Raw genomic sequence first — 18,906 nt, 5'->3', positions numbered from 1 at the left:
GAGCGGGAAGGGCGCCAACAATTGGCCATTCTGAAGGGGAACATCTTGTACACTTATCCTGACTAAAGTTGGTCCTCGCCTGCCAAAGACTCTGGTGGTGACGCTGGCTTGGGCTCCACAATGACTTCCTCCCTGCCGTTGGACTGGTCTTGGTCTCGTTGTACCGAAACGGGCGCCTTTGCTTAATGCTCCCGCGTGCGCTTGCTCCCTTCGCACCAAAGAGGAAAGGAGGACACTGCGCAGGCTGGCGCCCGCCTGGCGCCCTTGGTCGTCATGGCTTGCGTCACGGGCACCTTGTGAGGTACCCCCCCATGATCTATCCGCCTCCTCGCGGGCCAGCCTGATGAGGCCGTGCCTGAGGAAGCTCCGTGTCGTCCACCCCGCGAGGCTTGGCCCCTCGCGAGGGTCTGGAGTCTGTGTTGATGAAGATGGGTCGTGCTGGGCCCCCTTTTGAGCCACGCCGCAGGCCGCAGGCAGGCAGGTCTGGGGAGCCCCATTCCCAGAACGCCGACAATGCCAAAGACAGATCTACGCACCGGATACCTTGTCATTGAAGCCAGGTTCAGGGGCTACTGAGGGAGTCCTGGACTTAGGGGTCCTTGGGCGTCTGGGACATTAGCCATGGTCCGGACTGATGGGCTGTGAAGATACAAAGACCGAAGACTGCACCCGTGTCCGTAGGGGACTCTCCTTGGCGTGGATGGCAAGCTTGGCGATCAAATAAGTAGATTCCTTTCTTTCTAACTAACCTTTTGTAGCCCTAGATCCTCCCGGTGTCTATATAAACCGGAGGACTTAGTCCGAAGGGAGGATAATCATTACCATAGTCATATACGCTAGGCTTTTAGGGTTTATCCATCTCAATCTCGTGGTAGATCAACTCTTGTAATACTAATATTCATCAAGATCAATCAAGTAGGAAGTAGGGTATTACCTCCATAGAGAGGACCCGAACCTGGGTAAACATCATGTCCCCTGTCTCCTATTACCATGGACCTTAGACACATAGTTCGAGACCCCCTACCTATGATCCGCCGGTTTTGACACCGACACCAAGAACGAGGATACACGTTGGATTATAGATCATTTCCAATAAAACATTCTAGTAAATGTTTTCTCACACAACAAATAACAAAGCGATTAAATGAACTTCAGCTCAACCAGTCGTGCTGAATTCGAGCTGAAACGCTTGCAGTTCTATGTTCCACTTAGCGACCCTTCCAGCTGAGTTAGGGCTCCTGAGCACTCACTCCAGGGGGTATGACGAGACGACCTTGATGGGGTGACCCTGAAAATAGTGTCGCAGCTTGCACGAGGCCACCAGTAGCGCGAGGAGGAGCTTCTGAGGCATGGGGTACCGTGCCCTCGTGTCCCGCAACACCGTGCTGACGAAGTACACTGGGTGCTCAACAAGGTTGGGTGCGTCAGTGCTGGTGGCTCCCTCGGAGACCATGGTGCCTCCTGAGGCGATGAAGCCTCCTGAGGCTGGCCATCTGGGAGAGGGGCCTCCTCCGCCTCCGGTGCACTCCTCTGCGGCGGCTGATCCTCCTCAGCCACGGTGGCGGTTTCTGTGGGCCTTCCTTGTTCCTGTTTTGCCTTGTCTCGGGCTGCTGCTTTTCTGTGGACTGCCGCCTTGCCTTCTGCTTCACAGGGCGCACGTTGGGGCACACGTTGAGGTGATGCTCGATTACACTCCTAGGGATCCCCGCCAATTGGTCAGGCTCCCAAGCGAATACCTTCTTGTCCGCGCGTAGGAACCCGACCAGGGCCTCCTCCTGCTCGGGTTCGAGGTTGGCGCCTATGGTGAAAGTGGCGTTGGTGGACCCGTCCTCATCGACGGGTATCTGCTTAGTTTCTGCCTTGTCTTGGGTGAACAACTGTTTCTTCTTGGCGGGTGCAGCCCCCTTGGGCTCGGGGGTCTCCGAGTCGGCGGGCTGTGCCGACGCCGCCATCTTGAAGGCGAGCTTGAGCACCCGCAGCGAGTCTCCGGTGTCCCCGTGCATGGTGAGGACACCGCTGCTCCCGGGCATCTTCATGAGGTTGTACGCCGGGTGCATCGTGGCCATGAACTGGGCCAGCGCTGGGTAGCCGAGGATGGTGTTGTAGGGGAGGCCGATGGGGGCGATGTTGAAGTCGACCAGCTCCGTGCGGAAGTTGTTGTAGGTGCCGAAGGTTACTAGGAGCCGGATCTGTCCCACGGAGCTGGATCATCCGCCCCCAATGCCTGACAAGGGCCGGCTGGGTTGCAGCCGTTCCAGGGGTATGCAGAGGAGGTTGAAGGCTTCGACCGAGAGCATGCTGAGGCCCGCACCGCCATCGATGAGAGTTCTGGTGACGGCCACCTGGCACATGGTGGGGGTGCACAGCATGGGGAGCGCACCCGAGTAGGCCGAGTTGGAGGGGTGGTCCTCCGAGCTGAAGGTCAGGCCGGCCTTGGGCGCCGCCCGGTCCGGGAGAGCCCCCTGCCGCGTGGAAGCGGCGCTGACCCGGCGGATGAATGGCTTGACGTGGTGACTTGTAGGCGGCGCCTGCGAGCCGCCCAGGAGGGCCGCGACGACCGGGGGTGTTGGTGTAGCGTGGTGGGCGGGGAAGAGGCTGCGGGTCTCTTCCGAAGAGGCCACGGAGGCTGCAGGCAGGTGGAGCAGCCATGCGCGCGGAGCGCCGGTGAGGGCCATGGGGAGCCAGTTGGCCATGAACCTATCGTCACCTCCAGCTTCGAGGATGGCCTCCTCGTACGCTAGCAAGAAAGCCAGCAGATCAGTCGCGCCACCGTAGCGCGGTGGCGTTGTTGGCTTGAACTTGTCCGGCCACTGTACCCATTGCAGGGCTGGGGCCAGGGCTCGGAGCCCCTTGGCCCCCGTGCTGGCGCCGGCGGCCGGAGCGGGCGATGTGCTACTCATCGCGAGGCAGGGTGTGGCGGTGGCGGAAGGGAAAACTCCGGTGCACCCCTACCTGGCGCGCCAAATGTCGGATTTCGGGTTCCGGCAGACCCTTGAGGTTCGAACACTGGGGTGCGCGCAGAGATTTCGCCTTCTACCTAACTGCACCCCTCCGCCTCGCTAAGGTCTAAGCTAAGGAAAGAACAGCACAAGAAACACAATGTTTATACTAGTTCTGGCCACCGTCGTGGTGTAATACCGTACTCCAGTGTGTGGTCTGGTGGATTGCCTCTTGGGCTGATGATGATGAGCAATACAAGGAAGAACAGCCTCGCGAGGGTCTGTTCTTGGCTGGGGCGATGAACTGCTGGGAGAAGTTCAATCACCCTTTTCTCTCTCTCTTCTCGATTCTCTCTCTGATTCGATCTCATCACCACTACCCTGTGGGTGGCTGGTCCTATTTATAGGCAAAGGCCCTGGGCCTCTTCCCAAATATTGAGCGGGAAGGGCGCCAACAATTGGCCATTCTGAAGGGGAACATCTTGTACACTTATCCTGACTAAAGTTGGTCCTCGCCTGCCAAAGACTCTGGTGGTGACGCTGGCTTGGGCTCCACAATGACTTCCTCCCTGCCGTTGGACTGGTCTTGGTCTCGTTGCACCGAAACGGGCGCCTTTGCTTAATGCTCCCGCGTGCGCTTGCTCCCTTCGCACCAAAGAGGAAAGGAGGACACTGCGCAGGCTGGCGCCCGCCTGGCGCCCTTGGTCGTCATGGCTTGCGTCACGGGCACCTTGTGAGGTACCCCCCCATGATCTCTCCGCCTCCTCGCGGGCCAGCCTGATGAGGCCGTGCCTGAGGAAGCTCCGTGTCGTCCACCCCGCGAGGCTTGGCCCCTCGCGAGGGTCTGGAGTCTGTGTTGATGAAGATGGGTCGTGCTGGGCCCCCTTTTGAGCCACGCCGCAGGCCGCAGGCAGGCAGGTCTGGGGAGCCCCATTCCCAGAACACCGACAATGCCAAAGACAGATCTACGCACCGGATACCTTGTCATTGAAGCCAGGTTCAGGGGCTACTGAGGGAGTCCTGGACTTAGGGGTCCTTGGGCGTCTGGGACATTAGCCATGGTCCGGACTGATGGGCTGTGAAGATACAAAGACCGAAGACTGCACCCGTGTCCGTAGGGGACTCTCCTTGGCGTGGATGGCAAGCTTGGCGATCAAATAAGTAGATTCCTTTCTTTCTAACTAACCTTTTGTAGCCCTAGATCCTCCCGGTGTCTATATAAACCGGAGGACTTAGTCCGAAGGGAGGATAATCATTACCATAGTCATATACGCTAGGCTTTTAGGGTTTATCCATCTCAATCTCGTGGTAGATCAACTCTTGTAATACTAATATTCATCAAGATCAATCAAGTAGGAAGTAGGGTATTACCTCCATAGAGAGGACCCGAACCTGGGTAAACATCATGTCCCCTGTCTCCTATTACCATGGACCTTAGACACATAGTTCGAGACCCCCTACCTATGATCCGCCGGTTTTGACACCGACACCAAGAACGAGGATACACGTTGGATTATAGATCATTTCCAATAAAACATTCTAGTAAATGTTTTCTCACACAACAAATAACAAAGCGATTAAATGAACTTCAGCTCAACCACTCGTTGGTGTTGGAAACGCTTGCTTTGAACTAGAAGTGATTCTCTGGGAAGGGCCAGCTACTGTCAATCTCGAGACCAACACAGGACTGATCATCCAGGCTATAGCGGCCTATGTCAGGATCCATGTTGGGACGGTAGGGAAGCATAGTAATGTCCGAGGTATAGATACAGTTGCTTCTCATAAATGGTAGTAATGTTGTTTCAACAACGGATGGATCGCCTTCCACCATCATAGGATAGTTTTGTCTAAGGAAGAGCGAGTTTCCTCCAAGACTTTCAATACTGAACCAGGGAGAAGGTGTTGGCGCTAGTACACTAGTATCCATTTCGAATATCCTGCAACGGATGTTGGAATAGGTCTGGAGAGTGCGACCATGCGAGACAACACCTGCTTCCTTAGTAACATCAACAGTGCCCTGTATCCAGACAAGAAGAGGTGATCCATCATAACAAGTTGCCAGGCGCCACTGAGTATATGGGTCCTTCTCGTCCTCATGCTCGTAAAAAATTTCAAGTATAGGTGGTGGAATCCTAGTGTGTGTCGGTGCTAAACAAACGGCTTTTAACCCCTTCCCGTGACGGCATTTGGAACCGCCACCAAGTGAGTGTGGGCGATAGGGGGGTCCTTCCCACACGACCCAGAAACTGTCGGGGATAGGGGGCCTTCATGCATACAGTTGTCCATATATAACCATTTCCGATATCTCGAATATACCAAATGCTTCATCCTTGCTACGCGTTTGTGCTCGCATTTCCATCGCTGTCGGAGTTTTGTGGTTCTGCCTAAAACCAGGTAGATTCAAGGCTCGCGAGTTTTCCAAGAAGTTTGTAGGCACGGGAGTTTTACGATGCCTGGCACATCACAAACAGTTCATGATTATAAAATGTGTATGATAGGTAGCCAATCACACAATTTTAGTTTTCCCGCATCGTATGTGATAGTGTCTGGCATCACACACGCTTTGCAAACAGCAATCGTGTGCATGCTTGCACACGTTTCCTCTATGTGAACTGTCTCGGATTATGGTGTATATCACAAACGTTTGTGTTTTACCAACCGTGTGTGCCATAATGACCTACACAACGTAATTTTTCTCGAATTTAATTGTTTCTATTTACAATTGTACCTAATTTGAACTTGAAAGTAGGCTATAGCTTTATTCATATCCATGAGGTTCAAACAACCAATGCATTATTTGATTCACAGGTAGATATGTTTAAGAATTACATAAGCACCAAATAAAGAATGATGTACCAGGGTTCTATACGTGTACTATTACAGATGGTAAAGAAAGAGGCGACATACATTCCAGTTGTTGAACAAGGTGAAGCGGAATGGCCCTATTATGCTCTCCTGGATGCAGAAGGCATGAAGGACTCTAGTCCAACCCCTTGTGATGGTTGGCCGCCAATCATGCAGTTTGAGATGTAATATTGAGTAAATTGCTTCAGGATCCACTAGAAAAGAAAAAAGCTTCAGATATTTTCATCTAACACAACTCATTACGGCCAGAAAAAAGAAGGCTACATGGTTCTTACTTACCATCATGCAGTTCACTGTTGTCTTGCATAAAGTGTAAACAAATAGTTCGATTGACATATTTTGACCCATTTTAATAACAATCTTTATCAATTTCCTCACTTGATGCTCGTTCATGAATATACCATTGCCCCATAAATAGAAAGGTTCGAAGTGTGGATCTATGTAAATGATATATGTACCTAAAAGCACCAAGTTAATATTAGAAGCTAAACAACAATTGAAAAATGATGTAGTACAACACTCCATCCATCCCATTATATAAGATTTTATTACATGTATATGTAGACATCATCAGAACATTAAGGTAAGACTCTTCCTTGTTGCTATGTAGCCTGGGATTGCATATTTAGTCATTCAGTACAATGCATGTTGTTAAACAACAATTGAAAACGAAAAGGCATGTTAACTGCAGTATCCTTAACAACAACCAAATATCGTAATTCATAGTGGTATTGTTGAAACTGTTATTGATGAAATTGAACTATACGGCAAATAATTGCACATATAGAGCATCACATTGTGAAGAACTGAAATAAACAAGTCATAAGGACATCTCTAGGCGATCCTTAAAAAGTTAAAGGACTAAAACCCTTAGTGGATATATATATACTCCAGCATTTTTTGGCATTTTCTAGTCGATCCCCTAAACTTAAGGTTGTAAACTTCAATTTGATCAAGTTCAAAGCAGGTTCAACCGAAAGTAGCATGCATTCAAACATAAACATAGATAGTTTTGCATAAACGAACATAAAACATAAATTTAAACTAAGCTAAACTACTTTTGATCGAAGTAGAGGTCGAGCCAATCCTTCCTCATCGTGTACGATCTGCCGCGAGCCGGGTCCGGGCCAGCACCGTCATCGGGGTCATTGGGGAAGGCACTCCTCCACTCGTCGACATCGATCTCCTCATCCCCGGGGCCCACATCGACGCCCTCTGCGCCGCTGTCGCATCCGCCTTCGACTTCGTCATCAAAGGAGAGCGCGATAAACTCGCCGCCCTCCGTGCCGCCATCCTCGCCACCTTCGACCTCGTCATCGGAGGAGAGTGCGTTAACCTCGCCGCCCTCCGCGCGTGCAAAGATCGCCCGCTCCGCCTCCACGAGCTCCGGGTGCTGTCGGTGGAGCTCTTGCATGTAGGCCTCGTCGGCGGCCTCGGCCTCGAGGCGCTCCCACACCTCGCGATCCTCCCGTGCCTTAGCCGAGCTCACCACCCCTGGCTCCGGGGGAGCGAGGTCGACCAGATGTGTGCTGAAGGGGAAATTGAGCCTGGCCGCCGTGCTGTTGTAGCAAACCTGCCAGCGGTCATCATCCATGGCCGCGAGCTCGGCCGTGTGGAAGATACCGAGCCACCGGCGGGTGTGGGTATCTTGATCTGTAATCTCGGTGACCCACGCCCCCCTCCGCCGCTACCGGACCCCGAGGTAGGACTTCGTCAGATGCCTGGTCCGTAGGAGGACGGGGAACTCCTCGAACCGGCATAGGGGCGCGGCGGCGGGCGGTTCGGGGGACTGGCGAGGGCGGATCAGGCCCGCGGAGGACGACGGGGATACCTCGGCGGCCACCTCGCCGGCGTCGGGCGAAAAGACCACGATAAACCTCTTTTTGGCCATTGGCTCCTCGAGCTCCGCGGCACACAGGTAGAGGTTGAGGATGGAGGCGCCGGCGATGGCGGCGTCCTATCAATGGTTTCGAGGGTTGTGTGTGTCCGTGTGAGCGGAGGTTTTGTTTGAGGAAATACTGCGGCAACTCAAAATTTCACTAGGCGGGAGTAACAAGGCGGGGCTGCTGAAAATTTGGATCAAGGGTGAGCAGATATTTTTGAGATTGCGAGGGATGCAGAGGTGGGAGTAAAATGTCGGGGCTACTGAAAATTTGAATCAAGGGACTAAAGCAGAGCTGGACTAACAGACATCCCAAACGGTCCGCACATACTAATCATGTGCTATCAAACATTAACACCTTCCAGGCGGTAGATATTTTCCAGATTGCGAGGGAATGCAAAGGCGGGAGTTTTTGGGGAGCGAGCTAGTGTGCTTGACACACCAGCTGTGGACTGTAGCCGATGCACATTCTCGCATAAGCCATAGGCATACTATATACACCCACGGTGATCCAAGATATTTTGTACTACATCTCACACGGTTGGCGATAATACACTATGTGGGGTCTACTAGATTTGAATTACAAAATGGGGTCACAGCGGCAATGGACGATGTTTGAATTGCTAGACGTTTTATCTGCAGTGAACATGCAAATATATGTCTGTCATAAAGGAATTGGAATTATTAAGGGTTCGTTTGGACATTTTATACATTAAACTAGTTTTCTAGCCATTTCAGGTGCACAATTAAAAATTAAACTACATGCACATGCTCCAGTGCATACAAATTGGTTGAAAAATCAAATCTGTGTCCTTCAGTGCAAGCTTTGGTCCCATGCAAGAAATGGGAATGAATTTTTCGGGGTTCTTTTGGCCTTTTTTATACATTAAGTGGGTTATCTAGGCATTTTACGTTCATAATTCAAATTTGAACTACAAGCGCATGCTCCAATGAACTAAAGATGGTTGAAAAAAATCAAATGTGTGTCCTTGGGTGAATTTTGAGGTCCCATGCAAGAGATTGGAATGAATTTCAAACACCAGGGCACAGTTGATTGCCGGCAAAATGTTGAGATACCTATTTTTTAAATTCTAGTAAATCCAAAACTCGTCTGAAATTCATGAAACTTGACATGCTATCACGGAGCGGCATCAACATGCCGTGGTGAATTTTTTTTCCCATTTGGGGCAGGTTTGTGTATATGCTTTTCACAACAAGCATGATGGTTTCGATAGGGAACTTACTACCTTTGGGGACGGGACAATATCCGTTGCCTCTTATTGATTTCAAAAAATTTCTAATGTCAACATAGAACAACACGAGTGTTGTGTTTAATCTTGGAATTTTTTGGGGTTTGTTTGGCCTTTTTTATACATTAACTTGGTTTTCTAAGCATTTGATGTTTATAATTCAAATTTGAACTACAAGCACTTGCTCCAATGCATGAGAGTTGGTTGAAAATTCACATGTGCGTCATTGGATGAAATTCTAGGTCCCATGCAAGAGATGGGAATGAAATTCAAACACCATGGCACTGTTGATTGTCGGCAAAACATTGAGATGCCTGATTTTTAAATTCTAGTAAATCCAAAACTCGTCTCAAATTTATGAAACTTGGCATGCTATCCTGCAGCGGCATCAACATGTCGTGGTAAAAAATTTGTCCCATTTGGGGCAGCTTTGGGTATAACCTTCTCACAAACCAGAGCTTCTCACAACAAGCATGATGGTTTCGATAGGGAATGTCCCACCTTTGTGGACGAAACGATATCCATTGCGTCTTATTGCTTTCAAAAACTTTCTAGTGTCAACATAGAACAACAGGACTGTTGTGTCAATTTTTGTGATTTTTCGGGGCTCGTTTGGACATTTTTAGGCATTAACTAGGTTTTATAGGCATTTTATGTGCATAATTCAAATTTGAACTAGAAGCACATGCTACAATGCACTAAGGTTGGTTTAAAAATCTAATCTGTGTCCTTGGGTGAATTTCTAGGTCCCATGCAAGAGATGGGAATGAAATACAAACACTAGGGGACCGTTGATTGCCGGCAAAACACTGAGATGCTTGGTTTTTAAATTCTAGTAAATCCAAAACTCGTCTGAAATTGAAGAAACTTGGCATGCTATCATGGAGCGGCATCAACATGCCGTGTTAAAAAATTTGTCCCATTTGGGGCAGGTTCGGGTATATGCTTCTCACAAACCAGAGCTTCTCACAACAAGAATGATGGTTTCGGTAGGGAATGTCCCACCTTTGGGGACGAAACGGTTTCCATTGCCCCTTATTGCTTTCAAAAAATTTCTCTTGTTAACATAGAACCACAGGAGTGTTGTGTCAATTTTTGGGATTTTTTGGGGTTTGTTTGGACATTTTTATGCATTAACTGAGTTTTCAATGCATTTATGTGCATAATTCAAATTTGAACTACATGCACATGCTCTAGTGCATATAAATTGGTTGAAAAATAGAATCTGTGTGCTTGGCTGCATGCTTAGGTCCCATTCAAAAAACGGGAATGAATTTCAAACACCAGGACACCGTTGATTGCCGGCAAAACATTGAGATGCCTGGTTTTTAAATTCTAGTAAATCCAAAACTCGTCTCAAATTCATGAAACTTGGCATGCTATAATGCAATGCCAGCCGACCTACTGTGGCATTTTTCGTGTCCATTTTGGGAGAAGGCGGACTTGAATAATGACAACCAACAAAGGCATTTTGAAAAAATAGCTGCCACATTAATATCTCAAATGTTTGTATAATTCAAACCATGTGCATTCTGTTAACCATTCACGTGACACCATGTGTCTTGGTTTTAATGGTTGTAGGAGGTGCCGTGCGGACAGCTGCTTGACCTTGACTGAATGGGAGGCGTGCGAGTGCAGTCCGGTGCGCAGGCTGACCGAGAGGCGTGCAAGCTGTCCTCCAATGCGCAAGCTTTCCTCCAAGTACCTGAGCACACATAGTGTTTCCGCTTGAGGTAGCAGCCATGTCTCATGCATAAAAAGTGATAGTTCAGAAAGGAGCGAGTTCACCTTATCTTCGATAGCCTTTGCTCGTGCTCTTGTCATTGGTCCAAGTGGTGTCATGGGAGAGGTAGGTAAGTCCATGGGGATGACCTTGGGATGCTCCGCGTCATCTCCCCTCCCTTGGGAAACATCTGACCTCGGACCGAGATCTTCATCACCATGGTAGGGCAAAAGATCCTTGACGTTGAAGACGTCGCACATGTTGTACTTGTCGCGCGGGAGGTCGATCTTGTAAGCATTGTTGTTGTACCATGCAAGCACCTTGAAGGGTCCATACGATCGTGGTAGAAGTTTAGACTTGCGTTCATTAGGGAAGCGGTCCTTGCGAAGGTGTAGCCACACAAGGTCTCCAATGTTCAATATCATTGGTTTCTTGTTGGCGTTGAGCTTGGCCACGAGTCATTGTACTTGGCGCTCGATGGTGTGCCTTGTATCTTCATGCACCTTCTTGAGATAGTTTACACGTGCACTTGCGTCCATATTGATGTGCTCTTGTAGTGGTATTGGAAGAATGTCCAATCAGGACAATGGGTTGAATCCGTAGACGACCTCGAAGGGAGGCTTGCTGGTAGTCGAGTGTCTTGCTCGGTTGCAGGCGTACTCGGCGATAGGTAGATACTCCTACTAGTCCTTGACGTTCCTCTTGATCAACACGCATAGTAGAGTGGAGAATGTATGGTTCGTCACCTCCGTTTGGCCGTCGGTTTGTGGATGGTATGTCATGGAGAATAGTATCTTGATTCCGAGCTTGGCGCATAAGGTCTTCCAAAAGTGACTCAAGAATTTGACGTCTCGGTCCGAGACGATAGTCTTTGGCACTCCATGAAGTCTCAAAATTTCCCTACAAAAAAGATTGGCAACATGTGAAGCATCATCTATCTTGTTGCAAGGAATGAAGTGAGCCATTTTAGAAAATCGGTCCACAACAACAAACACGGAATCCTTTCCATTTCTAGTTTTAGGCAAACCAAGAACAAAATCCATTCTAATATCTTCCCATGGTTGGTACGGTATTGAAAGAGGCATATAGAGACCATGCGATTGAGCTTTAGACTTAGCTTTGCTACATGTAGAGCATCGGTTGGTGAAGCGGTTGATGTCGCGAAACATTTTGGTCCAAAAATAGTTCTTGGAGAGCATAGCAAATGTCTTGTCGTGTCCAAAGTGTCCCATTAGTCCTCCTACATGAGATTCTTGCAAAAGCAACAAACGAGGAGAAGACTCAGGGATGAAAAGTTTGTTAGCTCTCATAAGATAACCATCTTTGATGTAAAAATGTTCCGAAGATGTAAGCGTCAAACATTTGGCATAAGGAATTGCAGAGTAGGATCATGCGCATACAAGTCTTTTATATGCTCAAAGCCAACGACATCCAATTCAAGTTGAGTAACAAGCATGCATATACGGGAGGGTGCATCCGGCCCAACATTTTCCTTACCTTTAATATACTTGATGATATAAGGAAATGACTCAATGAATTCACTCCATTTAGCATGACACTTTTTCAACTTAGTTTGACCCTTAAGGTATTTAAGCGTTTCATGATCAGTATGAATGACAAACTCATGAGGGCGAAGATAATGTTCCCATTCAAGCAAAACTCGCACTAATGCATATAGCTCCTTGTCATAGATAGGGAAATTGAGTTGCATTCTGGAAAGTTTCTCACTAAAGTAAGCTATGGGGCGCTTCTCTTGCGTTAACACACCTCCTATGCCATTACTACTAGCATCGCATTGAATCTCAAAGGGTTTGTCAAAGTTGGGTAAAGCAAGCATGGGAGCATGAGTAAGAAAATTCTTAAGCTCATTGAATGTGCTATCTTGCGATGGTCCCCAAACAAAGGATGCATTCTGCTTGCTCAAAGCATGTAAAGGAGAAGAAATAGTGCTAAATCCTTCACAAATCTATGGTAGAAACCGACTTAACCAAGGAAACTATGCACTTGTTGCAAATTGGTTGGTTGGGGCCAAGTTTTAATAGCATTGATCTTAGATTCATCAACATGAACACCATTAGAAGATACTACAAAACCCAAGAAAACAAACTTGTCAACACCGAAAAGGCATTTGTCCATATTAGCAAAAAGGTGCTCTTTTTTAAGATTTTGTAGCACGGTCCTAAGGTGTGTGACATGATCTTTGAGAGATATGCTAAACACAGGAATATCATCAAACTAGACCACAACAAATACACCAATATAAGGTCGAAAAACAAAATGCATCAGTCGCATGAAAGTACCAGGTACTTCAGATAAACCCATTGGCATAACAAGCCATTCGTATAAGACAAACTTGGTCTTAAATGCGGTTTTCCATTCATCACCTTCTTGGATGTGTATTTGATAGTAGCTACTCTTAAGATCAATCTTAGAGAAAATTGTGGCTCCGCTAAGCTCATCAAGCATATCATCTAGGCGTGGAATAGGGTAACAATAACGCATGGTAATAGTATTGATAGGACGACAATCGAAACACATGCGAAATGTACCATCTTTCTTGGGAACAAGGATTACCGGGACGGCACAAGGGCTCAAACTTTCTCGTACATGGCCATTGTTGATGAGTTTTTGTACTTTCCGTTGGATCTCCTTTGTTTCCTCGGGGTTGATGCGGTATGGAGCCTTGTTAGGAAGTGGAGCTCCGGGGATGAGGTCGATTCGGTTCTCGATGCCTCGTAGAGGAGGTAGACTCGGAGGTAGCTCATCGGGGAAAACATCTTGGAATTCCTGAAAAAGAGAAGACAACACTAAAGGATGATTGTGAGAGGTGTTAGCTTTTCATGCCTCGTCCTTGCACAAATGGACATAGTGCATGAAACGTGATGGGTTCTCACACACTTCTCTTATCTCACTTTTGGTGGAAAATATAACTAAGTTCGTCTTGTCGCTCATCATGGAGGCACTCATTTTGGGATTGTGGCGCTCACTCTCTTTTTGCTGGTTCGCTCTCTCACTATTCTCTCCATGATGGGTGGTTGGCTTGCATGCGATCACTTGGCTTGGAGACATAGGGCGAAGTACGTACTCCTTTCATTTCATCTTGAAGATATAGTGATTCATTCGGACATTTTGGATGACACCTCTATCAAATTGCCATGGTTTCCCAAGAAGAAGGTGGCAAACGGTCATTGGAACGACATCACACTCCAAAGTGTCTTTGTAAGCTCCGATTTTTAAGGATACTTGCACTCTATGCTCGACTTGGATAGTGCCGGAGTCGGTAAGCCATACCTTGTAGGGATGTGGGTGCTTCATCTTGAGCAATTGGAGCTTGGAGCATAGTTCTTCACTTGCTAAGTTATGGCAACTCCCTCCATCAATGATGACCTTGATGGAACTTCCCTTGATGCTGGCCTTGGTATTAAAAATATGGCATCTTTGGTCTTCTTCTTGTTGATGTTGAAGAGTCAAGACCTTGGAGACAACGAGAGCGGGGCTTGAATCTTCGTCACAAAAGACTTGTTCTTCTTCATATTCGTTCACTTGCTGGTGCATTGCCACTTGGTCAAGTGCTGCCATTTCTCCTTCACTCATGGAGTCGTAAGTACCATCGTTGTTGAGGATCATGGTGCGCTTGTTTGTACACTCAAAGGACTTCTGACCTTCGCCTCTGGATGTGAAGCACTTAAAGGAACTTGTCTTGACGGTCTCATCAGTTGGGGTAGATGATGATGAAGCTCTTGGCTTGAAGTTGCTTGTAGTAGGAGGATGACTTGGAGTTGTCGAAGTTTTCTCATAACTCGACTTGTCGTTGTTGCTTGTAGATGGCTTGTTTGAGGTAGAAGGTGTTGGAGTCATTGAAGCTTGGTTGTTGGAGAAACCATAGGTCTTGGATGAGAAGTTGGCATACTTAAAGTCATCTTGCACTTGACGTTCCGCTTTGGTAGCTTGATGCACTAGCTCGATGAGGTTTGAGTATGGTTGGAAGTCGGCGATCTTCTTGATAGGATGATTGAGTCCATTCAAGAAACGTGCCATAGTTTTCTCATCATCTTCCGTGACATTAGCTCGTATCATGGCAATCTCCATTTCCTTGTAGTATTCTTAAACGCTCTTGGTTCCTTGCTTTAGGAGTTGGAGTTTCTTGAAGAGTTCGCGGTTGTAGTAGGCTGGCACGAAGTGTGCTCTCATGACATCCTTCATTTGCCCCCAAGTAGTGATGGGTGGTTCACCTATTGCCTCTCAGCGCTCAATGACTTGTTCCCACGAAATGAGGACGTAGTCTTGGAAATCAAGGGATGCCATCGCGATCTTCTTGTCTTCCTCATAATTGTGCAAGCGGGAGATTTTGTCAACCTTCAATGCCCATGATAGGTACTCTTCGGGATCATTGCTTCCGTTGAACTTGGGCATGGTGAAGTTGAGCTTGCCGTATCATTGCTCTTCATTGTGTTGGGGTCGGGGATGATGACGTCCTTCATGAGGAGGATCATCTCTCTCAACTTGTTATTGTCTTGGAGGATCTCCATTGTCTTCTTGCTCTTGTTGAACTTGATGTTCTTAGCGAGCTTGTGGAGGAACTTGTCAAGCTTGGCGATGCACGTGAGCTTGATATATTCATTCATGAGCTTCATCACATAGTGCTTCTTGGTGCTCACAAGCTTGTCGGCTGGCTACGGCTCGAATTGAATCTCAAAGGGCTCGTTGCACCTCAAGTGCTTGAGATTATCGTAATTGTTTCTCTTGACGTTGTTCCTCAGAATCTTGTGCATCTTGGTGTAGCCGCGCTCGCTCTTCATCTTCTTGTTTGCGTTGGCATTGCCGTTGTTTTGCTTGTGTAAAGGTAGCTTTGTTTTGACGATGTCGATGTTCTTGAGAGTTGTTGTCATGTAGAGGATTGAGGTTTTCTTGACAATCTTGGCGCGTGGCACATCAAAGAGTATTTGGTGTCGGTGTACTTGAGTCAGAGATGGTGTAGTCGGAGTGTCGACTTGAGTGGCTCCTTCTTGATGAGGACGAAGTGGAAGAAGAGCGGTTGAGCAAGAAAGCATGAATCTCTTCCATGCTTGTGTCATTCTCTTGCTTGTGGTCATTGAGCTTGTTGTCGAAATAGTCTCTTGTATGTTGCTCGGAGAGTCGCAAGACGGTGGTGAGGTTGTCGATGCGTTCGCTCATTGCTTGTTGCTCTTGATGCAAAGCCTGTTGTGCACCAAAGAGGTGGCTCTTTGTGACGAAGGAAGACATGTCGTCATCTTGCTCGATGAAGAGTGGGTTGGTAGAAGTACTTGGCCTATCCATCATTCCAAGGACATATGTGAGTGGGAGAAAGAGAAGAACTTATACCAAATGTGCCTTGACCGATGTTGAAGACGGATCGATGATCACTCAAATGGGGAACAAGGAAATAGAACAATTGGTACCAATTCTTGTCGGTTTCTCAGACCTACACAAGTAAAAGCTTATAGTGGAGCTCAGTTAGGATGGTGGCACAAAATTTCATGCAATTGTTAGTGAGCTTCAAAAATGTTGGAAAAGATTAGCAAATTTGCAATGCAACAAGTAGACCAATAGAAAAATATGGTACACGCGAACTCACACACGGAGAGATAAATGGGGTCGTGCAACCAAGGAATGAGCCAAAATGTGCAATCCACGAAAATGCTCTTGCTGCACAACACTAGAGAGACACTAGCACGATTGCATAATAGGCGGATACAACAACTTGTGGACAACCTACCAAGCAAAAATGCAACGACATCTATCCCAAGTATGCTCTATGTATTGTATTCCGATGTTATGATCCAAGATGATCTAGTACGACAATCTTAATGTTGTATGATGCTATGGTTCTTGCTTAAAAGTTCTTTGCTTATCTTTCCTTTTTTCTTAAAAGCTTGTTTGGATCTTTCTCTTTTGAGCTCTTTTCTCATGCAATGTTTCATGAACCAAGATAGCAATTGTGTATGCGATGTCAACTTTGTGACACAAGAGATGATACCAAGATATGCACCAATGATATGTATGTATGCTATGGGAAGTATATCACTAATGTGCACAAGTGACATTGCTGGCAATACTCAAAGGCTAGTTTCCATGGGTAAGATAAGCAAAATTGGGCTATGGTGGCTATCAATGTAATGGAAAGAATGATGTATCACGATACCAAGAAGATGTTACCGATTGATGTTGGTTGTTTGTAAGCAAGAAACGGTTGACAGTGTCAAAAATGGTTAAGTGGTCGTTGTTGATGACGAATCCGTGGCGAAGATGAGCGGCGGTGATGTTGATGGCAAACCGTACCTATATAGCCGAAAACAATAGCACGCGGAAACCGCAACTCAAATTCTCAAAGCAAAACGTGACAAAATTGTGTCGGAGTGTGTAGCGAGTCAACGTAAAGCGGTTGCAGAAAGTGGTGGTGGTATGGAAATGCGTATGCGGAAGTGGCGCGGTGGCTGAAAACTTTTGGAGAGAAAAAAATTTAGTTTTGTTAGGGGAATACGGACGTCCGGGGGAGTTACGGTTGTCCGGTCATCGGACGTCCAAGGCTATCGGGCGTCCGGTGCATGTGCGATTTCTGGCACGGGCTAAATAGCTAGGGTTCGACGTCGATGTGGAGAAAATGGTCAAATCCGATCCATTTTGTCGATGGAAATGGTGGAGAGGATGGGCAAAAGCTAGAATCACTCGAGGCAAAGCAAATCCGTGGATCAAATCCAACAAAACTTCATCACACTAACGGATCACAAAAAAATTTGGGGGCCATTTTTGTGTGGAATTTTCAAATTTAGGACGAAATCAACAAAACAAGGATAGAAAACACAACGGGGAGGCTCTGAAATCGTGATCAACGTGGCTCCTGATACCAAGATGATGTAGGGTGGAACCCTATACGGCCAATCTTCTACGAAAGGACCGGACCCCACGATGAACACGAGGGGAAACACAAGGAGAAACACGAGGGAAAACACTAGAGAATCACTCAAACCAACAAGAATGATCACGCATATGCTAGATCCTCAAACACAAAAGAGATCACACGATCTATAGTAAACACGGGATGATACATAGGGTAACCGGTCTTCTCAAATGGAGGTCTTGATGGGGCCACCCAAGAGGGGGTCTTGAATCCAAGGGGATCTTCTCTATAGAGGGGCCACGGTCTCTCGAGGAGTAGATCCGTATGGATGAGCGAGTCTCTATCTCACAAATGAGCTATCACAAATGCTGCCCTAGCAAGGAGGAGGGAGAGGTCTATTTATAGTCGTAGTACAAAAAAGGGGGGTAAAGTGAAGGGGTACATGGGCCTCAGCCCGCAACTAGACACAGCCAGGGGCCGGACGTCCGTAAGGCATCGGTCGTTTGGAGACTCGTGGAGGTCCGGACGTCCGTAGATCTTTGGACTTCCGTAGATTATGTTTTGTCGTGGAGGTAGCGGACTTCCGTGGGAGTCCGGTCACCGGTCGTCCGGTCTTCCTCGGATTTCCGCTATTTTCATTCGGTTGCAGGGGCACCGGTCATCCAGAGATGGTCGGTTGTCCGGAGCATGAGAGGTGTTGGACGTCCGGTCCTGGGCAGTCGTCCGGCCGTTGTAGACTTCGATGGTCTGGTTTCCTTGTGCTGGTGTGGCATTCAGGGGCCGGATGTCCGGTCTGGACCGTTCGTCCGGTGGCTGTAGTTTCCGTGGCACCTCTTCTTCTTGTCGTTTACACTTCATGTTCTCACCGGCTTGTCCGTTGGATGTAGATGTTCCATGGCTTTCCTCCAAGTACCTGAGCACACATAGTGTTTCCGCTTAAGGTAGCAGCCATGTCTCATGGATAAAAAGTGACACTTCAGAATGGAGCGAGTTCACCTTATCTTCGATAGCCTTTGCTCGTGCTCTTGTCATTGGTCCAAGTGGTGTCGTGGGAGACGTAGGTACATCCATGGGGATGACCTTGGGATGCTCCGCATCAACATGGCCCAGAACGAGCTGGCCGCGGTGGTTGATGCCCCCGCTCCCGTCCTAGCTACCATCCTCGTAGCATTGACGGGCTGGTCGCCGAGCACTATCGCAGAGCATGAAGCCGCGGGCGTCAGCGAGGTCCCTACGGACCCAGGCGAGCTCATGTACATGCCAACGCCAACGCCCGTGCCCGTGGGCGCCCCTCCACCCACCTTGGCGCCGGCCCCGTGCGTTTGGCTGCACCCGCTATCGGTGTCAAAATCGGCGGATCTTGGGTAGGGGGTCCCGAACTGTGCTTC

The sequence above is a fragment of the Triticum urartu genome, chromosome 1A, assembly GCF_056163025.1.
Source record: "Triticum urartu cultivar PI428250 chromosome 1A, HENAU_Tu73, whole genome shotgun sequence".
Lineage (NCBI taxonomy): Eukaryota > Viridiplantae > Streptophyta > Magnoliopsida > Poales > Poaceae > Triticum > Triticum urartu.
Note: the sequence above shows the minus strand (reverse complement) of the source record.